Consider the following 10,704-nt stretch of genomic DNA (forward strand, 5'->3'; position numbering starts at 1 on the left):
CTTAAAACCAAACAAAAACACAAGATATCAACTCCCCCAAACTTACCTCTTGCTAGTCCTCAAGCAAGAACCAAACAAAAAGTGAGAGAGAGAGATTTGAAAAAGGGATTCAGAACCAAAAAGTAACAACAAAGGATTCAAACCACAGTCCTTAAATGTAATTCAATGGTGCTAGGATCAATCAAAGTTCTTACAAATATTTTTCTATGCTTATCACAATGCACCACTCTAGTTCACTTTCTATCTATTGGTAAAGACTTGCAATCCTATTGAACATCTCTTTCACATTCATTAAAGTGTTTGGTGTGATCTTGCAAATGGAAAATAAATCAAGCTCAATTGGTTTAAGGGAAAGGCTTTTTATGAAGTGGTTGGCAATGATGCTTTTGGGTAGTTTACTCTCAAACAAAGAGGAATGCTAGACAGTTGTGAAACCTATCTAAGATTAAGAATAATTTGGGCATACAAAGCTTAGCTCTTGATGTTCTACCCACCTAGAAGCTTTTCTACCCTTTTTACTCAACCTTCTTTTCTTTCTTTCAAACCCAAAAAATCAACTTGATTCAACTTAAACCCCTTATCTTCTTTACTTATGGTCTTAAACTTTTGAATATCTCTAATGCTTCACTTTAAACACAAGCTATCTTTTTTTTTTTTTTTTTTTACTTCTTTGAACTTCTTTTGATGAACTCCCATTCTTATTAAGCTATGCTTTAGCATTTTTTATGAAACTTTTCTAGGAGACAACAACTAGACTTTTTTTTCTCTTTTTCTTCTTAAGAGACTAAGAGCTTTTAACCAAATCTTAACCTTAGAGATAAATCTTTTTCTTTTCTTTTGACCAAGTAATTCTTTCTTTTCTCCCCCCTTAATCTCTCTTGTTTTCAAACCTTTACCCAAATCAAATTCTAACCACCTATTTCTTTCAAAACCAGTCCTATTAGCTAGTTCTAAGGATTCCAAACCTAGCTAAAACATGAGCCAGTTCTTTGTAATTCTCAATACTCTCAAGATTTCACAACCTATAGCATTATCAACAAAGAGGCCTCACTCAACAAATCAACACAAGGCTTGAAAGAAAAGGTTGGGGTTCAAAGGTATGGCAAGAGATTGGGTTAAACAGAATAGAGTGGCAAATAGAGATAATTAACCCAAATGGAAGTTCCATTAGCTAGCATTCATAGTCCATAAGCAAGATAATTTAAAGATTAAATTAAAGTCCTAATAATATAGAGATGCAGCAATGAGCAAGCAAGCTTTACACTAGAAGAAAAGGCTTTCAAGTGACACAATGCTTTAAGCTTAGACTCTTCATTTTTTCCCAAAGATTAAACAAGCACCAATGAACTATAAATGAGGGCTGTGGGTTCAATCCTAAGACTCTACTTTTACAAAGCAACTTCATCATTATCCCGATGCAAATGCATACTAAATGCTTCTAGACTCAATCCTAATCACAAGAATGAAAATGCAAAGCTACATGCATTTTTTTGGTTTTTTTTTTTTTATTTTATTTTTATTTTTTTATTTTTAGGTTTTCATATATTTTTTGATTTTTCTCAAAACATAGCTATTAACAAATGCATGACACTAAAAATGAAAATCAAAACAAAACACAATGTTAGATGGTTAGTCCCTCCCCCAAACTTAATTCACACAGTCTCTGTGTGAGAAAAACTGGGAAAAAGACTAACAAGAAAAGTAAAGATGAAAATAAGAAAAGTCTCTATGTACAAGGACTTGGAGTGTACCTCCAGTTCATGGAGGAGTCAAGAGAGTAGGAGGAGTTACTGGTGCATGGTGTTGGAGATTTCTCTGCTCTTCTCTTCCTCCTTTGTCTCCTCTCATATGCTGAAGTTCTTGGTGGGTCATAAAAACCAAGTGCAGTGCTACCTTCACCATGGAATGACTGTCTCTCCAGCTCATCCTCAACCACATTTGCTTGCTCTTCTCTTGAGTCCTCAACAACTTCAATGTTTGGGTTTGTGGTACTTGTAGTGTCTAGCTTTGCCTCCACATGCTTCAACCTTTTGTTCAAACTTTTCACTCCCTTTACCAGCTTCTTTATGGTCTTTCCTTGCCATTTAACAAATCTTTGGAAAAGGTGAATGTGGGTGTGGGCTTCTCTTAGAGACTTGTTGGAAGTGGCTTCTTCAAATAGTTGGAAATTATACCTATCACTGCCATAAACTGGACTGGGAGGAGCTGATTGTGAAGGGTTCTCAGCTTGAATTCTCCCCTTCCTTGAAGTTGTTATTGGAATCACTGGCCCATCATCCTTAAAGGAGTAGAGGTAAGCATCTTTAATGTGGCAGCATATTCCAAACCTGACATAAAGGGATGTGACCTCCTGTTTGAGAGAGTAGTAGCCTCTTCTTCTGCATGCTATTGAAAATGTAACCATAGTATGCATATAAACCCTTCTCAGTTTGGCCATCTAAATAAGTAGTCTTCTTGAGGTAGACTGGATCAAGCCTTGCAATTCCATGGTCAAACTCACCAAGCTCAACCCCTTTAGCTTGTAAAATGGGGGTGATAAGTCCACCCATACTTAGAACAGGAGTCTTATCTGTTGTTGTCCAAACCCAACCTTGGTAGTGAAGCATTTGGTGAAGGAAGACAAAAACAACACATGTATCTTCAGCATTGGACAATGGAGGATTCCTTTCCTGGTAGGAACTTATGAAAGGTTGCAACCCTGCTAGAAGACAACCAAGTTCATTGGCTTGAACTCCTCCAGCTTCTCTTCTTGCAAAAAGAGTGTGAGAGAGGACCTTGTGAGCATATCTCACTATTGGATGCTGGATGCTTGAGTTCTTCATTTGACCAGCTGCATAATTGCCCACACCAATAGATTGCCAAAAAAAATCATACTCCTTTGGGTTAATGTTGTATTCTAGCCTTGTTCCTGGTTGAAAACCATAAATAGCTCCTAACTCTCCAAAAGTCATCTTGCAGTGCTTCCCTTGAACTTTAAACTCAAAATGTCCAAGATCATTGGCTTCCTCCACCATCTCATCTTCATAATAAGTCACTGACAAGGATGCAAGAAACTCTCTAGTTGGCTCAACATATGTGGGGAAAGCCATATTGAAGAACTGTCCTAATCTCAAAGTTGTGAAGATGGTTTGCATATCCTCACGGAGTCCAACATTGTGAAGGAATTCATGATCTGTGTATCTAGTTGGAGCAAACTTGATCTTCTTAAGGCGTTGCAGCAGTTGGGAGTAAGTAGGCTTCTTCTTGCTTGGCTTAAGCTGTTTTTCCTTGGCAGCTAGAGGTGGTGGAGATTCAGGCTCACTCTCACTCATATCTCTTTCCTCTGAACCAGATTCCTCATATCACTTTCTTGCTTGTTGGAGCTTTTTGTTTACCAAGTGAAGACTTAGACTGAGTTGCCTTCTTCTTCTTCTTCTTCTTGTCAACAACTCTTTCCACTACCTCCTTTGCATTTGTTTTCTTTTCTCCAGGTCTCAAGTTGGTTCTACCCATTGCTCCTATCAAAAATACAAAAACACTTGAAAAATATTAGTAAGGCTCACTAGGAGCCACAATTTGAATTCACAACCAACAAATGCTAAGTATCTTAGAGATAAAGCAATCATAGTAATCCAATGAACAAATGAGAACCAACTTAAGCATAAACCCCATAAGCAAACTCAACATTACTTCTTCTTAGGAATTTTAAGAACTCAATAAACCATCAAACATGATCAGTTGTTCTACAAACTTGCTAGTCTCCTACAGATTGATTCATAGTACAATAGACAAGGTAAAGAAACAATAAAACTCAAATTCCCCCAAATTTTAGATTTTAACAATTCTCAAGAACCCTAAGTGCTCAAAAATCAAAATTTTCGAAATTAAACAGCAAGCCCAGAAATTCTAACCAAATTGGAATTAGCTAGCATCAATATCAAGCTAAACAACCTAAAATCAGACATAAATAGCTGGGAAGTCTAATCTTACACTTATTGGAATCAAACTTTAGAAGGGAGGGTTTGTTTCTTACCTTGTTTTCGACAAGGAGTTAAGCAAAGCGAGCAGATGAGATTATAAGTAATGGAAAGAGCTTTCAAAACCAAAACCAACACACCAAAAATCCTTGAAAACAATCGAGAGTTGAGAGAGATACAAAGTTTTTAGTGTTCTAAGGGGTTTAGGAGCTTGAAAATCGACAAAGTGAGGAAGAAGCAGAAGGATTTCGGGTTTTAGGATTTGAGGAGAGTAGTAAACCAGTCAAAATAAGTTAGGAATTGGTGAAATTTAGACCGGTTTACTAGGATTGGACCAAACAAAACCGGGAAGGATTAGAAAAACTCACATGGATAGACACCAACGGCCACCGTTCGGCCGATGGCCATGGTCGATGGGCACACATGGGCACGGTTTGGCCGCTGCTCCTGACCGCGCGTTGTTCCTGTCCGAAGTCTTCCTTCTCATTCGTGAATCTCAATCGGCCAACATTTGGTCGATTGGTCAAACCGCTCATGGTTCCTGTTTAAGACCTCAAACCTTGCCATTGGTTGTCATTTGACCGCTGCACCTGCCCGATGATTGCAATCGGTTGTACTCTGACCGATTGTCTTGGCCGCGGACATCTCCTATTCAAAAGTCCATCGGAACCCATAAACCCAATCGGCCATTGTTTGGCCGATGGTTGTGCCCGATGGCCTTACCCATCTCTCACTTGGCCGATGGTCCAAACCGCTCATAGTCCCTGTCCAAAATCTCCTTTTGCTCGAGAATTTTGAATCGGTCAGCCTGTGGCCGATGGTTGTGCCCGATGGCCTCACTCGGCCACGTCTTGACCGCGTCCCCTGGCCGCTAATGGTCCCGGTTCGAAAACGCGTTGCTTGACACGGCCTCGGTTTGACCGAAAGCTTGAATCGATGGCATCTCTCGGGCACCACTTAAACGATTTACTTGGCCGCTAACTCCATTTGTTTAAGACAAATCCACACAAGTCTCCAAACTTTCTAATACTTAATACTCAAAAACACAAAACTTCAAACACACATAATAAAAGAGAAATAGAAAATATTTACATAAGGATACCATGGGAATGCCTCCCAAGTGCGCTTGTTTTACGTCTCTAAGCTTGACGTTACCGCACCGCTTAGTCGTCTTGACGTTCGGAGAGAGAAACAATTGTGCCCTCCTCAATGAAATCATTGGCTAAGTAGTGCTTCAACCTCTGACCATTAGCCACAAACTCTTTGCCAGCCTTGTTCAGCAACACAAAGGCTCCATAAGGTCAAACTTCTTTGATCTTGAACGGTCCCTACCAGCGGGATTTGAGCTTTCCTGGAAATAGCTTCAAGCGGGAATTGAACAGCAACACTAAATCTCCTTCCTTGAAAACCCTTGGAAGAATTCTTTTGTCATGAAATGCCTTTGTCCTCTCTTTATAGATCTTTGAACTCTCATAAGCTTCAAGGCAGATCTCTTCCAGTTCATTCAATTACACCAAGCGTTTCTCTACAACATTCTTGATATCTAAGTTAAGAAGCTTGACTGCCCACATTGCTTTATACTCTAATTCAACTGGCAAATGACATGATTTCCCATAGAGAAGGTTGAATGGAGTGGTTCCAATTGGTGTCTTGTAGGCAGTTCTATATGCCCATAAAGCATCATCCATCTTCTTTGGCCAATCCTTCCTTGTAATACCAACTGTTTTCTCAAGAATGGACTTGATTTCCCTGTTTGAAATCTCAACCTGACCACTTGTTTGGGGATGGTAAGGTGTAGCAACCTTATGCTTCACTCCATGCTTCTTGAGAAGACTCTCAAAAACCCTGTTGATAAAGTGCTTTCCTCCAACACTTATGACCACTCTTGGAATACCAAACCTTGGAAAAATGTTTGTCTTGAACAACTTTAGTACCACCTTTGCATCATTAGTAGGACTAGCTATTGCTTCCACCCATTTAGAGACATAATCAACAGCTACAAGTATGTAACTGTTACCACATGATGAAGGAAATGGTCCCATGAAGTCAATACCCCACACATCAAACACTTCAACCTCTAAAATAGGATTTTGTGGCATTTCATTCCTCCTGTTGATATTTCCTCTTCTTTGACATGAATCACACTTAGAGATAATCTCATGAGTGTCTTTGAACATTGTAGGCCACCACAAACCAGCTTGAAGAATTTTTGTGACTGTCTTGAATGTAGCAAAATGACCACCATATGCTGCTCCATGAAAAGTTCTACTAAACCTTCTATCTCTTCTTTGGCAACATATCTTCTCTAAATCTTGTATTTACAAAGAGTATAGAGGTATGGTGCATCCCAATAGTAGTTGTTGATGTCCTTAAAAAACTTTTTTCTAGCATAGCCAACAAGATTTGGTGGTTCAAGACCACAAGCAAGGTAGTTAACATAATCAACATACTAAGGACCATTCTCTTCCAACCTCATGACTTCTCCAAGCTTTTTCCAAGTATCACAACTCTTATCAAGGAGTTGTATTGCCATTAGTTGCTCTTCAGGAAGTTATCATTGATTGGAATCTAATTGTCAATCCTCATTCTTGATAAATGATCTGCTACTCCATTTTCAATACCTTTCTTATCTTTAATCTCCAAATCAAACTCTTGAAGAAGCAATATCCATCTCAAGAGTCTTGGTTTATCATCTTTCTTTGCTAAAAGATATCTCAATGCTGCATGATCAGTATGAACAATGACCTTTGAACCCACCAAGTATGACCTGAACTTTTCAAATGCAAAGACAATAGCTAGGAGCTCTTTCTCTGTTGTAGCATACTTGACTTGTGCTTCATCCAAGGTTCTGCTTGCATAGTATATCACATGAAGCTTCTTATCTATTCTCCGACCAAGCACTGCTCCAACTGCATAGTCACTAGCATCACACATGATTTCAAATGGAAAATTCCAATCTGGAGCTTGAACTATTGGAGCACTAACCAACTCTTCCTTTATCTTCTTGAAAGCTTGAAGACACTCTTCATCAAACTCAAAATCAACTTCTTTACACAACAATCTTGTAAGAGGTCTAGCAATCTTTGAGAAGTCTTTAATGAACCTTCTACATAATCCAGCATGGCCCAAAAAGCTTTTTATCCCCTTGACTGAATTTGGTGGTGCTAAATTGGTCATCACATCAATCTTAGCTCTATCAACCTCAATGCCTTTCTCCGAAAGCTTATGCCCCAACACAATTCCTTCTTTCACCATGAAGTGACACTTCTCCCAATTTAAAACCAAATTTTTTTCCTCACATCTCTTTAAAACCCTGCACAACATCCTCAATTAGATCAGAAAAAATTGACATCATGCATCTTTGGAAAGTAGCTGGAGCATTACATAATCCAAATGACATCCTTCTATAAGCAAAAGTACCATAAGGACATGTGAAAGTAGTCTTCTCCTGATCATTGGGATGTATGGGGATTTGAAAGAAACCAGAATAACCATCAAGAAAGCAATAATGACTGTGACTAGCAAGCCTCTCTAACATTTGATCAATAAATGGTAAAGGAAAGTGATCTTTTCTAGATGCAGCATTAAGTCTCCTATAATCAATGCACATGCGATGTCCAGTTATAGTTCTAGTTGGAATCAACTCATCTTTATCATTCTTAACAACTGTAACTCCTCCTTTCTTTGGTACCACATGTACATGTGAAACCCATGTACTATCTGATATAGGATATATGATACCAGCATCAAAGAGTTTAAGAATCTCTTTTCACACCACATCACCAATAGCTCTCCTATACTTTTTTAATTCACCTAGAAGAGTAACAGTTTCTTGTTCACTAAGTTCTTCATTGATAATGACAAGGTAAATAGAGTTTTTACCTAGAAAAGCATACCTTAGCCCCTTAGGGAGTGGTTTAAGTTCAATCTTGGGTGCTTTAAGCTCACTCCAATCTTCATTTGAATCTACTTCAACTGAACACACCACTTGCTCTTTTAACTCAAGGAAGCTTCTATCATCACTAGAAGGCTTGTGAGAGTCAAGAATCTTTTCATACCCTTCACTATCTTCCTTTAGTAAACCAAACTCTCCTTGTTTATCTGTCAAAGTGCTTTGGTGCTCATCTTCTATTGCTAATTCCTCCAAAAGCTCATCAGCTAAAGCTTCCATCTTCTCAATGTAGAAAATTTGACCATCAATTGTAGGCTTCCTCATCATTTTGTTAATGTCAAAAGTCAAGGCTTCCTTGCCTAAATTCAATTGAATCTTCCCACTCTTCACATCAATCATTGTTCCTACAGTTCTTAAGAATGGTCTCCCCAAGATGAGTGGATCCTTTGGTTCTTCATCCATTTCAAGCACAACAAAGTCGGTTGGGATCTCAAAATGGCCAATCATCATTGGTAGATCTTCAAGCACTCCTATTGGTGTTCTAACTGACCTATCAGCAAGAACAAGGGTGATCATACACTTCTTGTAGTGTGTGAAACCTAGTCTTTTGGCAACTGAAAGAGGCATCAAGCTAACACTAGACCCAAGATCACACAAACAATGGCTAAAAGATAGAGGTCCCAATGTGCAAGGGAGAGTGAAGCTACCAGGATCTTCAAGCTTCTTTTCTACCACCTTGTTTTGAATGATAGCACTACACTCATGGGTTAAGATTACCATTCCTTGAAGAGCTTTCTTCTTTTCCATAACTGCATCTTTGAGTAATTTATTGTATGATGGGTTCAGCAAAAATGCATTAATGATTGGCATTGTGATGGCAGCATCTTTCATTTGAGCATTAAACATAGCTCTATACTTGTCCACTTGTTGCTTCTTAAACCTACCAGGAAATGGTAGTCTTGGCTCATAAGGTGGAGGCACAAATAGAGTCTCCTTGGCAATCTCTTTATCTTCTTGAAAACTTCATCAATGGTGTTGTCTTGCTTTGGTTCCTCAACCACTTTACTTTTGCCTTTGTCAACCACAACTTCATCAGCTTCTTTGTCTTTACCCAAGTCTTTCACTACCAACTCATCCTCATTTTCAATCTCAACCACTACCTCCCCTCCTTTAGTCTCAATGTCCCGATTGAGCTCATTAGTAGGTAGTTGCTTACCACTTCTCCGCATTATAGCATTGATGTACTCTTTGGGGTTTGGTTCTGGTTTTCCTGGTAATGTAACCATTTGTCTTGGTGAAGAGGAAGAAGCTTGTCCCTGGACTTGTGTTTGCAACCTCTCAAACTTAGCATTTAACTCACCATAAACATTCTCAACCTTGTGGTGCATGTTCTTCATTTGTGTGGCAAGTTCAATGGCACTTCTCCCTTGGCCTTCTAGGATTTGTCTAAGTAGAGCATTTGTGTCATCTCCTTGACCTTGAGGGTGTGGTGCATTCATTTGTTGCTGAGGTTGGGAATAGGTTTGAGGCTTAGCTTGATAGTTCCCTTGAGGTTTTGGCTGATAGTTGGGTTGGGAAGGAAAACCAGGTGGTTTTTGTGGTGGATAACTCTGATCTTGTGGGTTCTCCACATTGGTGTTGCGGTAAGAGAGGCTAGGGTGGTTGCGGTAATTGGGATTGAACTTGTTATACCCTTGTCCACCTACATAATTGACCTCTTCTTGTCCTTCAACACAAGCTTCCACACCTTCTTGATACCCTTGATAGACATCACTCTCTGTAACAAAGTGGACTGGCTTTTAATTGGCAAGAATCATTTTATCCATCTTGTCATTCAATGCTTTGATCTCCTTGCGGTGCTGCTCATTCATACCAGAATGATCTCTTGGAGTTCTATCATAATCCTCCCCATAGTTTCCATCACTTTGAGCAAGATTCTCCACCAAAGTCATATAAACATCAACATCTTGGCCAAGAAAGTTACCATTACTTGCTGCGTCAAGCAACATCCTTATCTTTGGTAGCACCCCTCTCTATAATGTGCTGATAAGAGACTCCTTGGAGAAACCATGATGAGGACATGTCATAGTATAGCCCTTGAATCTCTGACATGCTTCACAAAAACTCTCAATTCCCTTTTTTGAGCAAAGCTTGATATGTCATTCCTTAACCTTGCTGTTCTTGTAGTAGAGAAAAACTTGGATAGGAAAGCTCTCTTGCATTGATCCCAAGAGGTGACTGATCCCACTGGTAGGTTCTTCTCCCAAGTCCTAGCTCTATCTCCAAAAGAAAACGTAAAGAGGCGGAGCTTGAATGCATCTTCAGAGATACCATTGATTTTCACTGTCCCACACATCATGTCAAACTGATCTAAATGGTCAAGAGGGTCTTGCATAGGCAAACCATGAAACTTTGAGCTTTGCACCATGTTGATAAGACTTGACTTAATCTCATAGTTATTGTTCTCAACAGGAGGTGCTCTAATTCCCATGCGGTTTCCATGAATGTTTGGTTGATCAAAAGTTCCAATGACTCTTGGTTGTCTTGGAGGATGGAGAGGAGCTTGGTCATCATTGTGTTGGTCATTTCCATTATGAACAGCAGCAGGAGGATGATTGTTGTCCATAGCGTGTCTTGCTAACCGGCGGTTCTCTCTTTCAAAACGGTGAATGTCTTCAACAGGCTCAACTAAATTGGCTTGGCCTTGACTTCTAAAGTTCATACACCTTGCAAAAGAGAATTCAAAACACCAAAGCAAACCAAGTAAGTAACAATGTAAAGTAAATGAATAGACTCAAGGAAAGTTGAAATCCTAATGGTCAAATTGAATGCAAATGGGCAACGACGCCAAATTGA

At 39.3% G+C, this 10,704-nt stretch overlaps 1 non-coding gene and 1 pseudogene across 1 annotated transcript; one reads left to right on the forward strand and one right to left on the reverse strand.

Moving 5' to 3' along the window:
* Window positions 1-7,261: 7,261 nt before the first annotated feature.
* On the reverse strand, window positions 7,262-10,488 carry LOC147934303 (uncharacterized; annotated as a pseudogene).
* Window positions 9,913-10,021, forward strand: LOC147934304 (small nucleolar RNA R71). Its single transcript, XR_015573412.1, has one exon. It is a non-coding gene; the product is annotated as a small nucleolar RNA R71 (small nucleolar RNA).
* Window positions 10,489-10,704: the final 216 nt, after the last annotated feature.

Source organism: Camelina sativa, chromosome 11, assembly GCF_030686135.1.
Source record: "Camelina sativa cultivar CO46 ecotype springtype chromosome 11, ASM3068613v1".
Lineage (NCBI taxonomy): Eukaryota > Viridiplantae > Streptophyta > Magnoliopsida > Brassicales > Brassicaceae > Camelina > Camelina sativa.